This window comes from Symsagittifera roscoffensis, chromosome 1, assembly GCF_963678635.1.
Source record: "Symsagittifera roscoffensis chromosome 1, txSymRosc1.1, whole genome shotgun sequence".
Classification (NCBI taxonomy): Eukaryota; Metazoa; Xenacoelomorpha; order Acoela; family Convolutidae; genus Symsagittifera; species Symsagittifera roscoffensis.
Window position 1 is genome coordinate 2,844,060 of NC_087062.1, and position 25,907 is coordinate 2,869,966.

General features: G+C 38.1%; 1 protein-coding gene and 1 long non-coding RNA gene across 2 annotated transcripts in view; one reads left to right on the forward strand and one right to left on the reverse strand.

Annotated features, from left to right (window-relative positions):
* The window catches only part of LOC134856990 (sugar transporter SWEET1-like), a 468,950-nt gene that overhangs the window by 440,880 nt on the left and 2,163 nt on the right, over positions 1-25,907 (reverse strand). The gene's annotated exons all lie outside the window — the stretch shown is intronic.
* LOC134856995 (uncharacterized) overlaps positions 21,389-25,907 on the forward strand; it is a 60,856-nt gene continuing 56,337 nt past the window's right edge. The window contains exon 1 of the long non-coding RNA XR_010164871.1: positions 21,389-22,642. This is a non-coding gene — a long non-coding RNA (uncharacterized LOC134856995). The remainder of the gene's footprint in view (positions 22,643-25,907) is intronic.

Below are 25,907 nucleotides of genomic sequence, written 5' to 3' on the forward strand. Positions count from 1 at the left end.
CTGCAGTCGCAGCTTGATTTGTCCCCTGTTGTTTCTTGCTGCGGCCTTTCTTTTCCTTTCCGCTCTTCTCCGGCTTGTTTATGTTGTTTTCCTCTGTATTTGGTTTTGGGCCCGCCAAATTGGGTTTTGCTCTTTTGACTGCAAGATTCAAGCCTCCCCCGGCTTCTGTGTCCCTTGAAGTGACTATTGTTTGGCTCTTCTGAAAGCGCTCTATTGGATTCATTGCATCTGCGATTTCCATTTCTCCTTGAAGTTCGTCCTCTGATCCCATCTCCTCTAGTAGTTCTGGAGAACTGATTCGCTTAAACTTTTTTGTAGGTTCCGACGATGGACTTTTACTCGTGCTTCGCTGATTTTCTTGCGTCAGTACCGTTTTTGATTGGGCTATATCCGATTTCCTATAAATCGAACCGGCCGATGTCTTAATTGTTGAGTCCGTTTCTGAAGCGATTTTCCCCTTTAGTGGTCTGGTTAAGGCTTGTGCGCTTTTCCTTAGTGGATCCTTTCGAAGTATTGTCTTTGGTGGTGATTTACATTGATTTTCTACTTTGTCCTCCACAAATCCTTTCTCCCAAGAGTAGATCATTTCCTTTCGAAGATCGGGATTGAGTTGCCCTGTCTCGTCCACTAATTTCCTGATGTCGTTTTTAGCCGCGTCCCTTCTTTCGTAGTTCCAGCAGGCGTTCGCCTCCAACAATTCCTTTAGAGCTTTGGCCCTTTCTTTGTCTCTGTCCGATGTTAGCTGCTGCTTGTGCAGTGGGCTTGTATCCCTGCTCAGTTGTCCCTTGCGCACTATTTTTAGATTCTCTCTCGACTGGTCAATTCTCCGTTTCATTTGAGAGGCCGTCAGTGCTGAGCGTTCCAAGTGCTGTTTGTCTAAATAATCTGAATTATTTAAAAACCTATCCCTCACAATTTTAAATTCTGATTTTGGTAGTCTGCCGAAAAGTGCTTGAAACGGGGATACTTGAATTGTTTTCTGCTTGTTCCACCGTAAATCTCTCATTATAGTGCTGAGACATAATTTGATTGATTTATTATTTTCTTCGAGCATCATCACTCCCAGTCTTCTTTTTATTGTTTGAATTGTACGTTCAACCAAACCACAACCTCTGTGGTCCCCCACCGGACAGAATTTTTGCTCGATATTGAGTTCCGAACAGAATTTTTTTAGAGTTTTTCCCTTAAAGCCTGAAAATTGGTCCGAACAAATTGATTCAGGGACTTCATGTGTGTCGATATATGATCTCAAGAATTTTACTGTGCACTTTCCACTTGTGGATTTTGTAACCTTCACTGATGGAAATTTCGAGAATCGATCTATAGCTACTAAAAGGTAGATTTTTTTTCCTTTTTGATTTTCTATAGACCCCGCGTAGTCTAGTTGTACCTCTTGTCCCGGCTGCGTGAGCAGTGGCAGTGGTTTTGACGAATTTTTCGAAAAAAGGTATTTTACATTCTTACCATATCTGGTACAGCTACGACACTCCTCTGCCAAATTCACAATGTCCTTATTCATATGTGGCCACCACAGATATTGCGCTGCTCCCAACATAGCTTCCTGTCCTGGGTGCCCTCGATGTATTCGTTTCAGGACAGCTTGTCTTAGTTGAATTGGTACTGCTAGCCGATTATTCACCAAGATGCAGTCGTCCTGAACTGCCATCTGTGATCACAACGGATTTGTATAAGGTCCCATCAATTCGAATCCTTGTTTGTCCCCTCTCTCTACCACTCGCCTGAGGCGGTCCATCCACGTGTCTTCTGTGGTCAATTCTGCTACTAAGTTTTTGTCGAACAGTTTTGCGAGGTTGTCCAGGGTCTCTACTTGTTGCTGCTTTTGCAGTCTCTTGCCCAGTCCCTTTGGCGGTTGATTTGAGCACACTTCCTCCTCACTCTCCGCCTCCTCTGTGGTTGTCAGGTTCACTTCTATTACCTTCACCTCACTGAGTTTCCGTTCCGCCGATGCGATCGGTTTAGGCGATGTTGAACTCGATTCGTGTTCCAAGCTGTCGCTGACTTCTTGGGTATGAGCCACCAGTTCTCTATTTTCCTGAACATTGTTATCTCCGGCTATTAACTGCCAGAATGAGAGCAGTCTTTGATCCGCTATTCTTTGTTGGTCCAGTTCCAATGACCATTTTACTCGTTGTGCATGACGTGTTTCGCTGTCGGAGCTGTCCCTATTTTTTCGGCCCCCTCGTATTATTTTTCTCGTACGTTGAACTGTCTCTGTGATCTCCTCCTCTCCCGAGAGTTCGTTAGTGTTGGAAAGTGATCGGTTCCACTTTGGGTCCATTAGGCTTTCTTCGCGCTCCTCCTTCCGCCAATCTTGTGGTGAGCTCGACCACCAGTCGTATGATCTGTTTTCATTACCTGACATCTCGATCCTTGAGTCTGTTTTTTCTCTTTTTCTCAGTACTGGTCGTTTTTTGATTTTGCAATTATTTAAGACTGACTGTTTGCTGGGTTGATTTGACAAAAAAGTGATTTGTTTTTGGTGAACTGTTGTGTTTAGCTGTTTTTGCAGTCGTGGAAACTGTTTTCTCTCGTTCCGGTCGAGCTTTGTTCGGTTTTGACCGTTTTGGTTGCTATAGCAACCATTACTTGATGACTGTTTCCTAGCACTCCTTCTAGAACATTCTAGAACGTTTTCGTTCCGGTTGAGCGACCTTGATTCTTTAAGCCTACTGTTCCAGCAAACGAACGCTTCATGAAAGGAGTTTATTGTCGCTACTACAAACTTTTCGTCTAATTCTGATTCCGGCCAGGGATCATTGAAAGGATCACGCGATAAATAATCAACTATGCCCATATCCCTCCCCGGAATGTGAATTATGTTGAACTGATATGGCAGTAACCGGTCAACCCACCGGGTTAAACGTGATTGGTAGGTCTTGTTCGATTGGTTAACATCCAATGCTGTTGTAAGCGCTTTGTGGTCAGTTGCGATGGTAAATGGTTTCCCCAGAAGGTAGTGTTTATATCTATCTACTGCCCAAACAACTGCCAATAACTCCATCTCATTTGTTGAATATTTTTTTTCTTGGGCGTTTAAGTATCGGGATGCGAACGAAATTGGGACCCATAGCCCTTCATCATTTTGTTGTTCTAAAGTAGCCCCTAGCCCATCATGGCTAGCATCGCATTTAACTCGTGTTTCACGATTTGCATCGTAATAGTGTACTTTCGTAATATTTGCCACAGCCTCTTTTATAGCATTAAATACTACTGTGTGATCATCTCCCCACTCGAATTTTTTCACCGGGAGTTTCATGTTTTTTAACTTTTTCTTTTGATTTTCTTCTTTAAGAAGTGGTCTTAATCTCTCAGTCAGACTTGCTACGTTAGGTATAAATTTAGCTAAGTGATTTATGCTTCCCAAGAATCACCTTAGTTGCTTTAGAGATTTCGGCGGGTTCAAGTTTACTACCGGTTCCGTTTTAGTGATTTTTGGTCTAACCCCTTCTTCTGAGAGATGATGACCCAACCAATTCACTTCTTGTTTGAAAAATTCACATTTTGATAGTTTCAATGCTAAATTTTCCGCATCCAATTTCTTTAATACTGCTTCTACTAAGTTTGCATATTCGATTTCACTTCCCTTTGACACAATAAGTATGTCATCCAGAAAACAGAACGTGTTTTTAGCGTGGATGATGGTTCTATCCATAGCCTTTTGAAATTCAGCTGGCATATCTGCTAGACCATAGAACCCTGTCAAGAATCTGTAAGTTCCAGTTGCTTTTCCGCCAACAATGTTAAAATTTCATTGCCTAGCTGTATCAGCAGCCAATTTTAATTGACTGTACGCATATTTCAAATCTAACACCGAAAAATATAGCGTACCCTTTTTGTTTTCGGTAACAATCTGGCTTACCCCATCAATAAGTTCATCTACATTTGGCATTTGGTATTTGTTTTTGAACAATTGTCTATTGATTGGTTTTGCATCCATTGCCAATTTTATTGAGTCGTCCTTCTTTACTGTTATCACAATCGGGGCGATAAAGCAATCACTTGTACATTTATCAAGTTTTGTTATATGACCTTCTGTCAATAACTTCTCGATTTCTTTTTCGACTTTATCTTGTATGTGAATTGGGATTCTTCTCCCCTTTTCTTGAATCAGACATAGTGGGTATTTGAATTTTGAACTGACAATGTGATTTTTCGAAATGCCTTGTCTTTCAAATAAGTTTTTAAATTTAGTGAAAAATTTTTCTTTCCAACCTTCTGACTGCTCGCACATGAGCACGTCAAACCTGGTGAGTTCTTTTGGCGCTGGTCTTTGTGTAGTCACTATTCCCACTTGTCCTTGCAGGTCTAATCCCATGATGCATGTGGTTTTTCGTTCTGATACCAGAAAGGTTGCGCCCTTTACTTCCCAGCCCGCTGACCTCAGATTGGTTTTTTAGGGCTCCCAGAATACTGATCGGTTGTTTATTGTAGTCCACAAATTTGGTTTGTAAGTTCAATTTATCGGACGGTATGAATCTCACTTTGTTTGATTTTTCCATAATTTCCTTTGTCTTGGCCCAGTTGAGAAATGAAACAGGACTTCCAGTGTCCACTGTTAATTGAATTATCTGATTATCTATTCGTACCATGGCCTTTAGTGATTTTACGCGATTCAATGTTGGATCGCGAATCGAATCTATTTTCTGAATTCGTACCACTTTTCCGTCTGGTTTGTTTCTCATTTCGTTGATTCGGTCTTTCACATATTTTGAAACTCGCTCATTTTCCGGTTGGTAGGTTTGTATCGACATAACTTCAAATTCACTACATGACCCAACACCTTCACTGATCTGATCGCATTCCTCTACCGATCCTTCCGATTCTTCCGCAACTTCACTTACTTGTTGGGATCTGCCCATTTTAGCGAAATGATTGGGTTTGCCACAGTGTTTACAGGTTTTCCCCATCGCTGGACAATTTTTTAGGTGTCCCTGTTCAAACGTCCTTCCACATCTATTACATGGTTTTGTTTTTGTGTTTTGATTCTTGTTATTATTCTGTCTTTTATGCGTTTCTCTTCTATTTGGAGTTTTGGTTGTCCCCCTCCAAATTTCGAACTGCCATTACAGGTTCCTGTTTTACCCTCACACCCGAGGTGTAATTGCTACTTGATCCCCCTGTAGCCGCAGCATTAGTCTTTTGAAACGCCATTGTGGTTAACTTGCTATGTTCGAGTTTTATAGCCCTTTTTAAAACTTCCACCGGATCTAGAGTTTAGAATGTCAACGTGTCCTGCAATGTCATGTTTTTCATTTTCGAGATGAACAGGTCTCGCACTATTTCATTTTCCAAAGCTCCCAGTTCTGATCGGGCTGCTTGAGCAGTTAACGCTGCGTGGAATGATTCTAGAGATTCTCCAGATTCTTGCATTCTCGTAAATAACTTGTATCTTTCGTATGTTACACATTTAACCTTTTGAAACGAGACTTCTGCCAAATCTGTTATTTCCCTGAACGTCATTTTCGATATTTCAACGTGCGGGTTCTTTTGTAGGAATCTCTTCTTTCCCTCTGTACCCAAAGATAAAAATAATCTTGACACCAGTTTCTTTTGTACTTCGTTGTAGAAGACATTGTGTCCGACTCGTGGGCCTCTTGTCTTTCTGTCTTCGTTCTCCAATACTACTCTATCCCTTGCTAGCTTATCTCTAAGAATCCTAGCGTTCCTCGCATCTTCGTTCTCCCCATCCCTGGGCGTTTCCGGGCGTGGTGGTGGTTCCTCTAATATGTCTTTTGGTTCTATCAAAATAATCTCTGGGTTCACATTTTCTTTGACCGTAACCGCCATGAGAAATTGTTCGAACCAAATTTTAAATTGCCACGGAGGGTCTAGATTCGCTGATGCCCAAAATACCGGAATTCCCATATCCGTTCTGTTGTCTTGAGCTGCGAATCCTGCTGGCTGCGCCATGTGATATGCCTTGCGATATCGATTGAAAACAAGTTGTAATTCAAAACTGTATTTTGAATATTGAATTTAGGTTTTCTGTTTCTTTTGTTTTGTTGTTGTACTGAGAGATAGATCATTGTTAAGAACTCTGATCTCTCGCTTAATCTCAGTGTCATCACTTGCGTATGACCTTGAGCATACCATAAAATAATGATTGAGCACCAAAGGTTAGCGGTACATACGTATATAAATACTGCTACTGCAGTAGCGGTATGACACCTTCATTCAAACATGCATAGGTACAAACATACATAAATGCATAAATAGATACATACATATATACATATCTACATACATACACACACACATACACACATGCATACATAGATACTTACATACATAGACAAAACGTGTTGTTTTGGCTTTCGAAGAAAAAGATTAATCACTGAGCTCGCGTAGTTTTTCTATAACCATAAAAACATTTTGATAACACTCCGCGCAAAATACAGCTCACAATTTTGTACTGCTCAAAAACTGCTCAAATCTTGCGTGAAAAACCGTTCAAAAACCGCCTCAAGAAATGAGCAGCCATTAAGCGGTTTTTTAAAGCAAAAATTTGAGCGGCTTTTTTGAAGAAAAAAAAAACGCTCAAACCGCTCAAATCTTGCTGGAAAACCGCTCAAACTGTTCAAATCTTGAGCGGTTTTTGAGCGGGGTCTCGACCCGGGTCAATTACTTGAAATAAGCCATATGTTAAAAATTTAACCAAGCAAGAAGCCTTGTCCAAATAGGCTCTCTTGGTGGCATGTCAGCAAACTAAAGATAAATTTGCCGAAAAAAATCATGTGTGGCAGGTTGCCAAAAAAGCGATCTTTGATTCAATTGGTTGCATCCGTTCAAATATTGAGGTATTGCCGCACTCATGACCGCTAAAGCATGACTGCTTTGCTGCATTACTTTTGCCTTACACTTTCGGGCAGTTCCCGCAATGATAATGAGGTTTCATGTATGATAATAGATTATCTTCGATTTTTGTGGTCAAAATTGTTGCCATTATAGTCGATTAAAATTACACTTTGTGATATGCAATCGATTACAATCCATTTAAATCACTTACCTTCAAAAAATGTAAAAAACCGATTATAATCCATTTAAAGTAGAATTATCTTTTGAAAATAGATTATAGTCTGTCTAAAATTTGCAGCTTTTTTACAATTCTTAGTGTATTGGATATTTGAACTAATCACATCTACTTAATTTTTGCAAAACGATGATCCAGCCCACTTTCAACACCCTTCCGGGCGAAATACCCTAATGCTTACCCCCCATCTTCCCATCTTTTTATCCCCTCAAACACCTCTTCCTCCCCCTCCCCCCTCCATACTCCAACTCCCCCTCCCCTCCCCCTCTCCAATTGTCCCTCCACACACCTAACCTTCCCTAAACCCACTAGCTCCCCACACCTGAAATTTAGCCCACACCCCATAGCTCTCGGCAACCTTTCCAAACCCCGCCCCCTCCACCCCAGTGTCGGGAAATGGGGGGTTTGGGGGTACGTGGAGTAGGTGGCGAGATGGGGGTGGGGAAACGTGCGTAAAGGGGGTAATAACGGGGGAGGGGTAGTAAATGGAGGAAGTAAGATAAAAAGGCACGAGTACGGGGCAAGCGGGTGAGGGCGGCGATACCCCAAATAAAAAACGTTAACGATCTTTTTTTAAATTCTAAAATGAATTAAGAATCTCAACATGAATGGCAAGAACAGTCCGCTCTGACTGATTGGGTTGGATCGGAGCGGTGCTGGTTCCGTGCCAGATAACAAAAAAGTTTAGTTTCAGTGTATTTGATTAATTTGAATACATTTTTTGCTTCGGATATTGTAGAGAATCTGAATTTTGGTCTTCGAAAAAAGTGAACCGGTGTTGTTACATTTGTTTTGAAAATACTTCAAAGCGCCATCGGTTCTCGCTGCGGAAATTTGAGAAACTGACTGATAAGCTCATGCTCCATGCCTCCATTAGATTTTGGTATCAGATTTGCTCTTGATTGGTAGAAACATAAACAGAAATTAGTTTTTCCTTAAGAGATCAATCAGGCTTCAAAGTCATTGCTTACAAATTCAGACTCATTGTAAGAGACTAGAGTTTATGGCATTCTTATTTTGCTGACTTCTTGTTTTCACAGTAGTTTTATAATTAGTAAGAAGGAAATTTTTGAGCCACCTAAGCCCAGCCCATAAACTTTTTCCCAAGCGTCTGTTTTCAGCCTTTCTAGAATTTTTTTAAAAATTTTGATAATGAGTTCTTCGGTAGAATTATATCATATCTTAATTTGTTCTAAGCCTTGTGACATGGCTGGCGACCATGTATCCCTTTTTAAAGTGTTTTCCTTTACCTATTTTTCTGGAATGGTCTTAATAGCATCGTTCTGCACGAGCTTTCTAAATATCAGTGGTATGAAAGGCACAAGAAGTTGGTTGATGGGCACAGTCTCTTCTTTTTGTGATTTCAGATAAAAGACTCTGTTTTTGAGCCTTGCTCCGGGTCTCTTTGTCTGCGCCTTGAAAACAACTAAGCTTGATTGGAAGAAACCAATCAGTTTTTCTCTAGCATTTCACTAAAACGAGGTCTTTTGAGAGCATTTGCAAATCGAATGGGCTCTTCTGGCTCGACATTCAGTTAATAGTCAAAACCCAGCTATCCAAAAGCTGATCTGGATAATCTGGCTGATATCTTTCATATGGTGGAATCCCTCATGCGCGAAGGACCGCATGCGCGAAAATAAAAATCAGCCAATCAGATTTCAGTAATCTAAAACTTGGAAAGAAAGTAAACATTTCCAAGGACTGGAGTATTGATATTGGCCGAATATGAAAACGGCAGAAATATACAAAAATTTCAAACTGTCGTTGACCGCCGCAAACTTGGGACGTATTTTACATTTCAAGGTTTTGTAATGAAAGAAGCAAAAAAATGCTTCATTTAATTCATTTTAACTGAATGACATTTGTTTCTTTTTGAAAATTGACTCTTGGCTAATTTTGTCTTCGGTACTTGGACGGCATTTTTTTTTTCGCCCATTCGGTCCTTCGCGCATGAGAATACCCCCCCCCCCTTTTCAGTTTAAGCCACAAACGAAGCAAACGATAACGCGGTTTCTTATGATCTAACATATAATAATTGTGAGTCCGTTGTAGAACAGCTTTAGCAGTGCGAATCTTAAATTGTTGGTTAGAGTCTCTCGCTCCAATTAGAAGAAGTTGCTCTCAGCATTTAAAAAAAAATTACACGTAGTACACTGGTTGTTCTTCAAAAAAGAGACTGCAACAACCTGATGGTTTGGATTAACTGGAAGTCACTGTCGGTTCTTTGTTTCATGAAGTTGGCTGTACTACTGTTTTTGAGCAAAAACCTTGTTCGATGTTGTTTTTTGTGCGTCCCTCCTCTTTAAGTTCTGAAGTGTGTCCCTCCGTTATATGTTGCACCGAAACCTGGTTTTCATCAAACCAGAATTTCAATTTTTTTAAAATAAAGGAGTATCAATCTCTCATTCAAAGTTCTCGTAAGCGCAGGGGAGGAGGCGTGTGCTTTTATATAAATTGTGGAATAATTTATGAAATAATAAAAAGAAGTTATTGAGTTATTGAGCGTCAAAATTACATATGAAAAACTAAAAAATACAAATAATACGTGTGTTTATATTCCTCATAGCGCGGTAAAAACTACGACACTCCTTATACTACAAAAAGTTTTGGATTATATTAAAGTAGCACCATCTACACATCATTAACTTTGCGTTGACTTTAACCTTAATATTTTAAGAAAAACTAAACGACTCTCTGAACTGATAAGCATATTAAATGGAAATAATTTTTTCCTACAAAATGGAAAACAAGCAACCAGAGAAACTAAGACCAGTATAACGTGTATAGATATGTTTTTCCCAATGTAAAAAAAATTTATTAACCATCTTCAAAACATCGGTAACTGATCCTTATGGAGTTTTTTAAAACGCAACATCACAAGCATGCAAAAAAGAACCTTTTATTATCAAAATCCGACCATGTTACGAACTTCAGTTGGATTTTTTTCTGAAAAAACGGAGTCTTTGTATGGAAGTTGATTTGATTTTGAATCAAAATTAACCAAATTAATTGTAATGAGCTTTTTTTTATTGTTGAACGAAAAGCTCAGAAAAAACATTGACTCATTTTTACCTGAAAAAAATCAATTGGAAAAACTTTGAAGAACTAGGTTGATATTGAATTGAAAAATGCAGCATCGAAAAAACTCCGGTTTAGGAAACTTTTTTAAAAACTGGAACCACAGAGGCCCGAAGTAAATTTGAATCTCAAAACTACTTGGTTCGCAAAATGCAGAGTAAAAAGAAGCATTTATCAAAACAAATTTTGATTGGAATCCAACAACAACAGCAGAGATTTTTTCTGTCGGTTTAGCGATCTTACATGTGCTACCAAAAACAACGATGGCGAAGAAAAAAACATCAATTTTGATGAATTTAATGACTTCTTTGCAAATGTGGGAGAAAAATTGGCGAGGAATTTTAATACTATAAAAGAATTTAGAGTCAGAAAGCAAATTATCTCAATGTATATAGCAGACATAACGCGAAGTGAAATTTCAAATGTAATTGAATTTCTAAGAACCAAGTTTAGTTTGGATACATATGGACTTAATCACTATTACTTGAAAAAAAATTGTCCAGTTTTGCTCCCAGTTTTGAAAAAATTTTAACAAAAATTTTTCTACCCTATTAGTAGAAATGTGTCAAGATTGGAACTTTATTACCACGAAGACACAATGCACTTTCAATGATCTTAAAAAAGCCTTTGATACAGTTGACCACATGTTTTTACCTGAGAAATGTGACGCATATGGTTTTGAGGAACAGTTTTGGATCTTTTGAAATATTATTTAAAAAATCGACAACAATATGTTGCCACTTAAATCAAACGCTTTCAAAATAATAATTTGAAATATGGAGTACATCAGGAATCCACACTAAGCCCGCTTCTTTTCATCGTTATATAAATGATGTTGAGCTAAATGAAAATAGTGAAAGTAAACTGATTTTATATGCAGACGTCACTGTCATAAAAACAACAGCTAGAAACAAGGAGTTAACCGGTAAACACCAAGAAGCATTGGACGAAACAGCAAGTTGGCTAGAAAAAAAAAGAAGCTGACCTTAAATGAAGATGAAACCAAAACAATGATACTATCTAAGAAGACCAGTGGAAAATCAGATGTAAAAATAAATGGAATAATTATTAAAGAAAAACAATCATTCCGATACTAATGTGTTCAAATTGACTCTAAAAATTCCTTTATTGATCATATTACAAAAACTGAAAACAACTTGTCGAGTTTTTGTGCTATGTATTACAGGTTGAGGAAAATTTTAGGTAAGATAAACTAGTTAAAGCATATAACGCTAATGTGAAACCCATTTTTTAGTACGGGGTTTCGGCTTATGCGTCAACAGACAAATTAAATTAGAAACAATTGAACTTGAAATGAAACGGTTTCTAAAAATAATTTATTTTAAGAGAAGAAATCAAAGCATCGAAGAAATAAGACAAAAACGAAAAATATACTTCGTAGAGGATTTATATATCTATGATTTATTAAAGTTACTATGTAAGGTTCTGAGAAAAGAGTGGTAATCGAGGAAGCTGTAATTGAGAAAAATTTGAAAACAATTTTGAAAAAGAGAGTTTCAGCTAAGCAGATACCTGTGCAATCAAAGGGTAATCAAAAAACTTCGGTAAAGGTTAGAGTTAGAAAACTTTTCATCTTTTTTCTAAAACACTAACCAGATTTTGTAACCAGGATTCAGAGCTGCACAGAACATCAACTACAAACCTTTAATCATGAGTTTTTGAACAATTTTTTCCAGGAAATTGTCAACTGGTTAAACTATTTTTTGAATAGAAATAAAATTTTAAAAAAATTTGCTGTCAAGGGTAGGTTTACTGCTGAAATTTCTACATTTTTGGCTTCATAATTTTTTTTTTGCATTAAATCTTTTTTATTGATTTCTTGAATAACTATCGATGTTAAAAATCAACAGAAGTCATAGCAGGATCAAAAGCGCCTGAAAACGGGCTGAAAAATTCCACTGCGGCGCTCCTTCAAATGAGATTTCATTTGATTTGAAATGTAGTAGTTTTTACAGTGAATTGAATTTAATTTGCAAACAATTTATTATGAATATTATGATTATTAAGTTATTGAGGGCGAGCTTCTTTGTTGCAATATGGATCCAATCTGCAGTATGATTGAAGCTCTTTGTGTTTCAATGAATTACTTGTGCAGATAGTCCAGTTAATCAACAGTAATCTAGAAGTGAAGTCTGATACATTGAAACAAAAAGCACTAAAATCAAGCTGTTGTTAGTTGTTTTGAGCGTGTTTTGCCTCACTCAAGATTTTTTGCGATTACCAGCATATTCTTCTCTTACAGCTCAATTCTTGTACCGAAGGCGAATACTTCCTTTTGCTAGGTAATTACCCTAAACTCTATGTTTGCATGCACTCCATACTGCCGGCATTGGCAAAAATAAGATTGCAATCGATTATAATCGATTATTATACAGTTTTTCTACTAGTAAAAAACAGATTGTATGTGACCCAACTCATCTCGGCACAATTCTTCTTTTTCTTGGCGTCATTCAGCTCCCCCTTCATTTTGATGTTCTTCGGGATCAATTTCAAGTTGAAAGTGTAAGCCCAAAATGAACCAATCACAGGACCACCCTGTGCTTACAATCTTGAGCTGGTTTTTGGCAACTCAATCAAACTAATAGTTACTTGTAATGCGGTCATGTTCAGCTACCATTGTGAATCATGTCAAAAAACAACAGAGAAGAAAAATCAAAATCATCAGATTTCAATTCCGCTGAGCTGGGGGGACCAAAAATTGTAACATTTGAAGAAAATAAATTCTGTCTGTGGCCGAAAAACATGATTCACAATCGAGGCTGAACGAGACCACTACATTGTGTAGTGCAATTAAGAACGAAGGATGAGTCTCATGGAACTTATTTTGACTCGAGAAAATATGAAAAACAAAAAAATTAAGAAGATATTGGGGTTTATCATTTTGGACAAAAATCATTTTTTTCCAGTTTTTTTATTTTTAGCCCCCAGCAACGAACTCCAACTCTCACAAACAATCAAAATCTAGTGGAAAAACTGAAATTTGCCCATATTCTCCTTTTAGCAGAAAACAACTATCAGTTTTGGTCTTATTTAGACGGTTTTATGTTGTTTTTAAAGATTTTGGTCATTTTCAACAAAACAAGACACGTAACAAAACTTTGGTCATTTTCAACAAAACAAGACACGTAACAAAACATTTTTATTTTAATTACGAAACTTTTTCTTTAAACGAAATTACAATAGATTTTATAATAGATTTATAATCTGGGAAGCGGTTGGATTTTGGTAACTATCGAATCGATTGAAATAAGTATAAATTGCAACTGATTGTAATCGATTTGATATTCAAAAAACCATTATTTAGTGCATGAAATTAAACTAGCTGGCTGAAATAGTTTTTACTTGCGATAATCGATTGCAATATTAGTTTTGCCAATGCGGGTGACTTTCGTCTTTTGAACGTCCGCGGAGTCCGCTTTCCTGTATTACTTCTGTGCTAGTTATTCTCGCCTATATATAAACTCGCCTATTGGTTATCAAGGTCGCTACCGACCTGTCAATCGCTTCTCTATTTATCGTCAATTGATCTCACTCACTCTGTTTCAATTTATGAAAAATTTAAGTTGACCTTTAGAATTCTGTCATGACATTATGTATATAACTTGCATTATCTATATTATTTACATTCTTAATTATTATTAGACAAGGAGAATTGAGTCTTGTTTAACTAGTATTATTCAAGAAATCACATGGCGCAGCCAGCAGTTTCGATCTCGGAGGATCGGACTGACCTGTTAGGTGTACCCGTATTCTGGCATAAGCCAACGGCGGATCCACCCAGTAGCTGGGATTCTTGGATAGGCCAATTCAACTTAGCAATCACCCTAAGAGAAAGGTGTGTTCCACGTGAACTATTGAAACCTCCGGGTGTGGTACACGATGATCCTGTCCCAAAACCAGAAGCTGTGGGGTTGGATGAGGATGCGGCAGCAATTGCGTATCCTATTGCACGAAACGACGCAGCCGTACGTAGAGTGGCAGAAATGAATGAGGAACGCCGGGCGAAAGGTCCCAGAGTAGCACCAGGAGTATTCTACTATGAAGTTGAGCAACGAATTAAATCTCGGTTATTCTTTTCGCTTGGCTCAGAAGGCAGGAAAAGGTTCCTCCAAAGTTATCCACATGCAGATCTCAGTGCAATATCATTTCAAGAATTTCACGAATTTTGTGTACTTCTTTTCAAGAAGGAAAAAAATTACATTATTGAACGACTGCAAATGTACAACGCCGTACATTCCGATCGAGAATGTTTGGAAGCATTTTATCTGAGATTGACGGGCCAAGCGTTTATGTGGTTGGACAATTGATCAAGAAAAAGAAGTCGTAAGAGTTATTTTCATTGCCAAGATGAGATATAAAGATATTCAGAGAGAATTGTGTATCCGCCCAGGCACCACTCCAGAAGAGACGCTGAAGTCAGAGTTACTGCAGGAAAAGGGTGCACAAACCGCCACTGATTTGCAAAAGCAACTTGGGAGTTCGGTTTCGATGGGCAGTTTTTCCCAGTCAGGAGTCACTTCGGGTCAGAACACACGCATAAAACAGGAACCCACCTTCTCTGTCCAAGGGAAGAAACTGTCTGATAGAATCAGTCGGGCTCAGAATAATAAGTCAAAGGGGACCAACGAGAAAGCGAAATTATGTTATTTTTGTGCTAACAAATTTTCAGCAAATCACAAGCAAAGTTGTCCAGCTAGAAATAAGACTTGTAGGAATCGCAGTAAGAAGGGTCACTTTGCAAAGTGCTGTAATTCCAAAAACGTAGCGAATGTGGAAGCTGAGTCAGATGAGACGGTGGAAGAGAATTGTAATTTCATCACCATTGATAGTGAGTCGGAATTTGCTGTTTTGTCAGTGACGGCAGGAGATCCGAGCCGCCCCATTGCGTCAGTGAAGAAGTTGGAGGTGATAAATGCTGGTACGGGCAAGTTACGTTCTATCCAGATAACACTGCGTTGTGGAAGAAGTTCTTCAAAGCAACGGTAGACACTGGAAGCCCTGCTTCTTTCGTGAATAAGAAAACAGCAGATAATATCGTGAAAACTGTTCCATCAGCCAAGGTCTTTAGTATTCAGGAACGCCCAATCGACACAGTATATGTTGATTACAATCGGAAAAGAATTGATTTGATGGGTACATTGATTCTGGATGTGTCATCTTTGGGCTGGTATGTAAAGTCTGCAAAATTCCTCATTTCGGAAAATCGCACACGATGTTTATTAGGTTTGGACTTGCAGTCCCAAATGGGGGTGAGAACAACGCAAGTTAGACCAGAACGGTCTTCGGTGGGTGAAGTGTCCCTGTCAAACCTGAATGTGACGTCTGAGTCCTGGAAATCACATTTTCATCAGAAATTTCATCGTGTATTCGCCAGAGTAGGTAGAGCTAAGAATCATAAAGTATTCTCTACATTCAAGTCTCCTCTTGTTCCGATCCAGGAGAAAGGAAGACGGGTTCCCGTGTATATACAAGATAAAGTCGGCCTGGAAATTCAGAAGTTAATTCAAGAAGGCCACGTGGTCAAACTCAATAAATGTACAAGCGAACATTTTATTTCTCCGATTGTAATTACGGCTAAGAAGGATGGTTCCGTGAAATTAGCTATGAATGCAAAACCCATGAATGATCAAATTGAAAAGAACCAATATCAGATGCCAAATTTGTTGGAATTGTTGGACTCGGCAGCCCAGATAATCACATCGCATAATATAGGTGATGTTTGGTTCACGTCCTTAGACTTGAAATATGCATTCAGTCAGATTCCACTCAGTGATGAATTCAGTCGTCATTGCAACTTTAATATCATCTGTGGAGAACAAACTGGCACGTATCGGTTTAAAACTGGGTTTTATGGGTTAACTGATAAGCCGAAAAAATTCCAAAAAGCAATGGACAATACCCTCTAGGGTTTATCGGGAGTTTTCTGTTTCTTGGACTATATTTTGATAGTTTCGAAAGGATCAATCAGGGATCACAATATTCTTGTAGACAAAGTTATAACTCGTTTGGATGAAAAAAGTTTCGTTTTGAAATTGTCGAAATCTGATTTTTTGATGAATCAATTATCTTGGTTGGAATACGACATTGATTCAGAGGGTTATAGGCCGAAACGTTCTAAAATCGATGCAGCGTTAGCTCTGGAGACTCCTAAGTCGCTCAAGCAACTTCGTTCCTTCATGGGCATACTCAACCACTTACAACGATTTTTGCCGAACCTTCAGGTCCATTCGGACCAGTTACGCCCTTCCTTGAAAGCAAGTAATAAAAGCAAGTTTGTGTGTGGGGGAGTGCCAACAAACTGCCTTCAGGAATATTTTGCAATTGATAGCGAATATCACAAAGATGTATCACTATGACCAAGGTCGGAATTCGCGAGTAAAATGTGACGCTAGTCATAGTGGTTTGGGTGCTGCGTTAGAACAGGAGATAGAAAATGATGTTTGGGTTCCTATTGCATTTGCGTCACGTTTTCTCAATGATCAGGAAAAGAAGTATAGCACTAATGAGCTGGAGCTTCTAGCAATTGTGTGGTCATGTGAGCACTTTCGTAATTATTTGTTGGGAAATCATTTTGTGGTTCTAACGGACCATAAAGCGATTGTTTTGGCGTTAAGAACCAATAGAGGCAATAAGACTCATCAATCTCGATTAACCAGATGGGCTGACAGATTATTGCCATTTGATTTCGATGTTTTCCACATTTCCGGATGTAAATTGGGCATAGTGGATTATTTATCTTGTTTTCCAACGTTTGAAGCGCCACGACCAAGCAGTTTTGATGAACAATATGTGGTCAAATGTATTAGTCGATTCTTTGATGCGTGCGATTATCTGGATGAATGGGCTAGGGATTGTTCCTTATCAGAGGTATCATCTGTTATTCCGAAACACAGTCAAAATTACGTTTTATCTAATTCGATAAATCTAATTGAGTCATTGGATTTTGGTCAGCCTCGGGCCAATTGTCCCGTTCGGGGTAATACATTAATTTCATCTAATGATTTTGGAAGCTTGTCGGTAGAGGGCGTCACAATTCATGATGTTCCAGCTAGTTCGAATTGCATAAAATCGGTAGAGGGCGACGGAAACTTTGCCAGTGGCTATACCGATTTATTACAACAATTCAATGCGTTTGTCACTTCTCCGCTAGAGGGCGTTAATATTGCTGGTTTAAAATCTAGCCAATCAGCATTGAGCTGGATCATGCAAGTTTTTGTCACTTTCTCAGCATGGATTACAAATTATCTGCCGATTTTGATTTCAGTGTGGATTATCAGTACAGTCGTTAATAATTGCGTGTTATTATCATCGTTCGCGGGCCTTTTTGACCTTGTTTCAGCTTATTGGTATTGTTGTGGTGTACTCGTATTATTGGGCGCTTTTCATTTTCAGACTGAGATGGACCCTAACGCAAATAATGCCAACGACAGCTTTGAGCAGCTACTCAACCAGTATCTCCCGATCAACCAACATTAGTTTTCGTCGGATCGTGCCCGGCCGCGGTTTCGCGCGGGGGCAGTACGCCCAAGGAGGTCGACAACCTTACAACGTGGTGCGGAGTTGAGGGGTCAATATGCCCGAATATTGGCCAACTTCAGATCAAAAAGGCTCAGGAAAACCAAATTACCCAATCGTCAAACTCAGTCAGTTCAAAGTCTACAAATTTTGAAGTCATCAGTGGTCGCTCAGGACCAGAAATCGTTAACCGGGTTGGTGGGCATTCTGGATTCCGATGTACTATCGGAACTTACGGATGAAGATCCCAGCCTATGCTTGATGAAACGGGCACTTATTAACCGGGACTATGAAGGATTTTGTCGTATTGACCCATATATAAAATCCTTTTGGCATTGTGCAGCGGTGGTTGATGGCTGTGTTATCGTGGACAATAGGATCGCTATTCCCATGTGTCTAAGAAAACCGTTACTGTCTCGACTACATAGGTCGCATGCGGGTCAGTTAGCCATGGTTGATGCTGCGCAAAACATATGGTGGCCTCGAATACATCGAGATATTGTCCAGCTATGTAAAGATTGTCCCCAGTGCACGAAGTTTGGTAAGAATTTGAAAGCGAACGCTTCGTTTAACTCTATCAAGCCTTTACCCCTTTGTCTGGTCCTAATGAAGAGCTTCAGCTCGATTATGCGGGTCCTCTACTCGATTCATATGGTAACAGTATTTATATCTTGGTCGCCATTGACCGTTACTCTAAATATCCGTCAGCTATGATTACACGTTCTACAGGGGGACGGAAGATTATTAAATTTCTTAAATCGTATTTTCAACAGCATAGTTTTCCCAAATCTATCAAAACTGACCAATATTCAGGTTTTAAGAACAAATTAGTGCAGGCCTTTTGTAAAGATAAAAATATTGCCCAATATTTCTGCCCGGTGGGGTATCATCGTGGTTGTGGTCTGGTGGAACAGTCGAGTCGATCCAAACTATTAAACGTCGTTTGGGCGCCTCGCATTTGAGTTCGGATTTTTCAAATATTCAAGATACACTTAGAAATATTATTGAAGATATTCGGATTGCAAAAAATTCTGTTACTGGGGTTTCACCGTTTGAGCTTCATTTTGGCCGTCCTCCGAATACGGAGCTATCTATTGCGGCTGAGCGTTTCTCTACGGGCGTTAATTTAGATAACCAACAATTGGAACGGGATCTACTAACACCTGAACAGCGTCGGTAGCAGTGCGACAGCCGACCAAGGATAAAACTAGTCAAGAAGGGGCAGTCAAGCCCGACGATGTCACCCTACTTTGGGGGACCTACGGAGTCAGTTTCGGATACACCCTACTATCGCGCGCTTGAGAGTCTGGCTCAATATGCTGATCAGTGGCTGACGTTGAAGAAGTCCTTGTCTCATCAGGAGGGGGTCAAAGCTCTGAAGACGCTGACTGAACGAAACCAAGTTCTCGCTGCCACCCTTCGCTCCAACTTGTCTGCTGGAACACTTAGATTTAGGAACCAGATGACAACGGATCAAATTCTTCCGTCAATTCCAAAACATAATTTGGATTACTTAGTGTTGAATGAACCAAATGAAGTCGAAATATTTAGGAAATTTCTAAATAGTAAGTCTGGTCGAGAACTTTTCAAACCTTTTAAGGGCAAAATTGTGCAGATTACTGGGTCCACATATATTTCTGACAAGGGAAAAGTGATTCGAAGAAATCACTTGGCGGTACGTCTTAAATCAACCGATCTAAGTTTTTCAGGCAAACAAACAACGCCTGTCAAGAAGGGGCAAAAACGCCCCATTGTGTCATCTTTGCCATCGTCGTCAGAGGACAATCGGCCTCTCAAACAATCAAGCTCACGCCAACGAATCACGGCCAAAACTGTGGCCGTACATGCTCACCCGAAATTCCCGTCTCTACCATCTTCATCTACACCATCTCGTGGCCAAACTGTCTCGACCAACTTAAAGCAAACTTTAGTATCGGAGGCTCCAAGAGTTCAGGCTATTCCTTATCCCCAACAATCTACTCCAGTAGTAGACTTAACGGCTTCTTCATCCGCTTCTGGAAATCAAGGAACGGAGGTTCTCATCAGTGTCAAGCCGAAATCACCAACTACAGTCAAAACTCCATTATGTCCAGATCTCATTCATTCCTATTTCTTCGGACGATGAGTCTTTGGTCCCGAAGCTCCAAGAGTGCACATCGTCAAGTTTGGCAGCATCGGGTCTCCCCACCCGGGATGGTTCTAGCGTAATTTTCGAACCGGACGGAAATATTTCGTCATCATCACATTCTTCTCGTACATCTTCGCGCCGGAAAAAGCAGACAACCTTTTACGGTAGTCCCATCAGACTTTCCGTGAATGTCATTCAAGCTCAATCGACGTCTACCTCCCCGTCAACTCCTGTTTCGTCGGACAAGAAAGTTCGTTTTGTCGTAGCTAATCCAGAGCTAGTGGTTCAAGCGGGGCAGTCTCGGGTTGTTCTTCCCGATGAATCCGAAGATTTATGTAGAAAATCCACGCGCTTTTTTTCCAAAAAAGAGCTCTTCTGGCCATCCATTGCGTCGTTCAGACAAATAAAACTCTACGCTCATTCAAACTCGTTAATTTTTCAAAACATTTTCGTATATTTCCTCAAGTTACATCAGTCAATTTTGTAAACTTCTATTAGTGTTTCATAGGTTACAAGAAGTTTTGTTAAACGGCTGTGAGGGCATATTTAGTCAATTTTAATTTAAAGAAATCCAAATGTTCATTTGAATTTTTCCCTAGAGGGGGAAATGTGGTGTGGCGTAGTTTAACAGTATTGTTATGACGTCATTATTGTATTACTTCTGTGCTAGTTATTCGTGCTAAACTCGCCTATTGGTTATCAAGGTCGCTGTTAACCCTTTCTCTATTTATCATCAAGTGCTCTCACTCACTCTGTCTCAATTTATGAAAGATTTAAGTTGACCTTTAGAATTCTGTCATGACATTATCTATATAACTTGCATTATCTATATTATTTACATTCTTGTTTATTATTAAACAAGGAGAATTGAGTCTTGTTTAACTAGTATTCTTCAAGAAATCACACTTGCAATGCCAGGAGATTGAGTATACGATACGAATATTTCAAGATGAACGCTTTACCGCTATTGCTCAAATTGTGATCAGAACGTAACCAGAGCAGCCTGTTTTGTCCAGGTAGTTCAGAAAATTCGAAAAAAATAATGGTGTATTTTTGGCTTATGGACTCCAAAATTTTTCTTCAGGCGCCGCCTTCGGCGCCAATATATACTAATTTTGAGGGGGGAGCGCGCGCCAAAAAAACGCAATTTTTTTGGTCAAAAGTTTCCAGAAAGTGCCTAAAAATGCTTTTTTCCTGTTTTTTCAAAATCACTTACAAATGTCGACAATTTTTGATAATTTTTTGAAAATCCACCGCCCCTCGAGAAAATCCTAGATCAACCCCCTATCCGAGAGACAAAACTCTCTCTCACTTTCAGTGGTCGGAGCGAGCTATTGTTCAATTTTTCGTTGCCCTTAACTTCCTTAACGTTTTTTTTTAAATCAGTATTCTGACCCAAAAGCATTCGCAATGTTAAGGAAGTTTTATCGGTCAGCCAAACTTGCGCAATATTGCATGACTTTTGGGAAGAAAACTGAAGACAAAATTGTTAAAATGTTTGTTTTCAATATATAAAATCATATATTGTTCTGCGATATTGTCTTGTTTTCAATTGAAAAAATTGATTTTCTGTCTCAAAGAGAAACAGCTTTGTATATAAGGACGGTGTTTGTGTGTGTTGGCTGAGACTGCGCTTTCACGCGTGATATTTGACTGAACCTGCTTTGTATCTTGAAAGCACCTCTCGTACCAGTGGAACAGATTTTCTTTTGACGAGCTCAGGTGGAGGCAACTTTTGTTTCCACAATTTGATCCTAATTTATGTTCACAAAAGCTTCATTTTTTCCTCTTTTCTTATTTTTCTAATTTCTGCCTGCATTCATATTACTTCTATTCTTTCTCCATCAATTCTTTCTTAGTTCTTTATTCGGGATTCTTTTGAATTGTTGAATTGATGAATTGATGTTGTTGAATTGAATTGATCTTTGATTCACTACGAGAATAATAGTCCTAGTCAGTTTGTCATCACCATCATAGCCCCTGCCTGCTCTACATTGTTACTGCTACCGTTGCTATTCCGTCTCAATCTCGTTTTATTTTAGAAAAACAAAAAACTATATATTCTTCGAACAAAAACGAACCAAAACAATCACCTGAAAAGATTGCTACTTATGAAAAGATCAGATTGTGCCAAAATTCAAAAAACTATAGAAAAAAACTACTGTGATCAGAGCTCTATAGAAATAAGACATAATTATAATCTCGAAATTTGAACAATCGTTTTGTGCGCAAAATGCAATTGATGTTGATGATGATTATGATGCGTATTCATCGTTTTTGAATGGCGCAAAAAGCATTCACTGAATTATGTCTTTGTTCGTTACTGCGTCTCAACGTGAATGGGATATTGTCACTGTGGCAACCCCTCCCCCCACTCTTTTGCCCCTTCATCTAACCCCCCTCTCCGAATCAATTCAGACGAACAATGCGACTCAAAGACCCCCTTTGTTGTCATTTGTTCCACATTCAGAGATCGAACTCGAATAGTTGCCAATTGATCTCCTTCTCCTTTTCCGATCCATTCCCTCATCCTTCATTCATTATTTGCATTCTTAGCATTCTCTCTCCATTTTGTACTAACCCAAAGGTTAATAACAATCTCCAAAATATTAAAAACTGAAAATCCCAATTAGGGCACGAACGAAAAAGGGTATGCTTATCTCGCATGGTTGCCGAGACTAAAACTTGATGCTATTTTTTTTTAGTTATCGACTCTTCGTTTTAACAGCCACAATCAATCAGTATTTTTCCCCAATTACTGGCCATTTTATCATTTTATTCGGCTAACAGGAAACTTAAAAAGTTAGAATTCTTACAAACGTCCTTTTTGGAAATGGAAAGCGCAGCAGGTCAGTTTTACAATTTGTTTCGTAATTGTAATAAATGCCTAAAAACTCCCTCCCAGAGCAAAAATCTGATTGTTCTGAATAAACGCTGAACAGTTATATTATTATTTCTCATAACGATTTGTATTTTGATTTGAGACCAAATTTTTTATTTTAGTTGGAGATAATCTAGTTATATGAATGCAACATTTCCGATTTTAAATTCTACTGAGAAAATGGAACTTTTTTTGTAAGGATTTTCGAAGAACATGACCGAATATTCATGTCTGGGTTTTTTATACAGCCAATATTGAGTTTTTTTGTTAATATTTGACATAATTCGTAAATAATGTCTGAAAAGTATCTACATGCCCTGAAATCAAAAATCGAAAAGTATTTAACCTATTACTTCTTTCCAAATTGATGATAAAAAATTTTAAAAAATTTTTTTAAAAAAAATTTAAAAATTGTCAATTTGTCTAGTTGAAGATAATCAACCAGCGATATTTTTAGCAGGAAGCGGAAAAGTCGCTTATTTTTTTAAATTTTTTTTTCATTTTTTTGCTCTTAATTCAATAAAAAAATTTGCGTTAATTTGTCCGAAAAACTGCAAAACATTTTAAAAAGAACCTTAAACTGAAGTTTAAGATAAAAAATTCGGCCAAATTCGTTTATGCGCGGATAAAGTAAAGTTGAAACCTTCTTTCAGTATTTTGAAGCAAAATCTGCGTGATTTTCTGAAAATACAGACAGAAAACATGCATATGTGTTGGTTTATGCGTTTATAGAACAAAACTTGAAAGTTTTCATTTCACTTTTTGCCGCCAAAAAAAATAAATTTTTGATTCACAGAAAATTGTATTCGTTAAATAAAAACAAGATAAAAAGTTTTCAGTATCTAACAGCTCGTCTTTTTGGTTCAAATATTTTTAAAACAAAAGCGACAGAAATTTTTTGCTCAGTGTTTTTTTCACCAGACATTTTTTGGCTTTCTACATACGGTTTTGAATACAATTTTCGAGGCGTGTTGTTCTGGAACAGCTTTGACAGATTGATGCCTTGATGTCAAAGTTCAAAAAGCGATTTAGATGCGTCAATTTTTCATAACGTTTTGTGGCTTAAAATGCCAATTTGGTCAATTGGTAAAATTAAATTTGACAAAATCGCTGTTTATGCGTAATGTCATTGACGAATCACTTTGCCTGAAAAATTAACTAAATTGAAAAATGGATAGCTAATTGATCCACGGATTGCGTTAATATATGCAGACAAAATTCATAGCTTTTATTCAACATTTTTTTTTTTGAAAAACTTACCATTGATATACCAAAACCTATCCTAAACGCATTAACCGTTGATATACCAAACCTATCCTAAACGCATTAACCGTTGATATACCAAACCTATCCTAAACGCATTAACCGTTGATATACCAAACCTATCCTAAACGCATTAACCGTTGATATACCAAACCTATCCTAAACGCATTAACCGTTGATATACCAAACCTATCCTAAACGCATTAACCGTTGATATACCAAACCTATCCTAAACGCATTAACCGTTGATATACCAAACCTATCCTAAACGCATTAACCGTTGATATACCAAACCTATCCTAAACGCATTAACCGTTGATATACCAAACCTATCCTAAACGCATTAACCGTTGATATACCAAACCTATCCTAAACGCATTAACCGTTGATATACCAAACCTATCCTAAACGCATTAACCGTTGATATACCAAACCTATCCTAAACGCATTAACCGTTGATATACCAAACCTATCCTAAACGCATTAACCGTTGATATACCAAACCTATCCTAAACGCATTAACCGTTGATATACCAAACCTATCCTAAACGCATTAACCGTTGATATACCAAACCTATCCTAAACGCATTAACCGTTGATATACCAAACCTATCCTAAACGCATTAACCGTTGATATACCAAACCTATCCTAAACGCATTAACCGTTGATATACCAAACCTATCCTAAACGCATTAACCGTTGATATACCAAACCTATCCTAAACGCATTAACCGTTGATATACCAAACCTATCCTAAACGCATTAACCGTTGATATACCAAACCTATCCTAAACGCATTAACCGTTGATATACCAAACCTATCCTAAACGCATTAACCGTTGATATACCAAACCTATCCTAAACGATAGCCAGCAATTACGACAAAAACACTCAAGGTTTTCAGAGGCATGAGTTTTTTTTCGTCAAATAAGATTTTAAAAAATGTTTGGGAGATAATTTCTTAATATTGCCGTTTGCAAATTTTTGTCATTGTTTTGCTCATAGTGAATTCTGTGACATCCTGAGTAGTAAACATAAACTCTGAATAACTAAACTTTGCAAATTTTTCATGCTAATTATTAGAAGACTGATTGATTTTGTCTCCCACTTATACCTAACATCATCCCGTGCTTCAGTAGAAAAAAATGAAAATTTTGAAGAAACTGTTTGCAATTGTTCCTATTACTTGCACAGCATATTGCTTATTACATTTTTGTTTACATGAAAGAATATATCTTACCTTAAAATGTTTAACGAGAAAATCCTAGGCAGTTAAGATACCAATTCAAAAGATACCTTGTTCGAAAATCGCCCTCAACAAAAGATACCATAACAAAACAACAAAGAAAAAATCAAAGAAGTGGAAACAGAGGCAGTGAATCGATCAAAGCAAAACACAAAACGTCGGTTACAATCAGAGAAACGACAAAATTTTTGCTGCAAAAACTTCGAACAAAATAGGCCTTGCTTAAGCCTTGGCTTCAAATTGAATCTCATAGACAAAAAGTTGATCTAGCAAATTCACTTCAAAGACAAAAAGGTAGAATTTTAAAAATATATAATAAGGTGATTGAGTAAATGAATGGAATTTTAACAAAGTGTTAGAGTCGTTGTATGAACTACTTATCTGCTGAAGCTTTTCATTCATTTTACAGTAGTTTTCCAGATAAGATTATCATACCGCTGAAGATTATGTTTTTTTTTATTAACGGAGTCCAGTAAATTTTTCTCACGAAAGGTATAAAATGAAAGATGGCTGCCGTAAAGTAAAATGATAAAACCAAGATATCACTCCTTAGCTGCGTTTTGGGTTCGAGCTAAACAACATACAGCATTTTGATTTTAGTTCCATAGTAAAATACGAAAAACTGTTTTTTGTCCAATTTTATCCCTTTTTCTGTACTTTTCTCTGGAAACCAACCGTTAGCTTGTTTGTTTTTTTTCGAGATTTTTTTTCTGATACACCCAG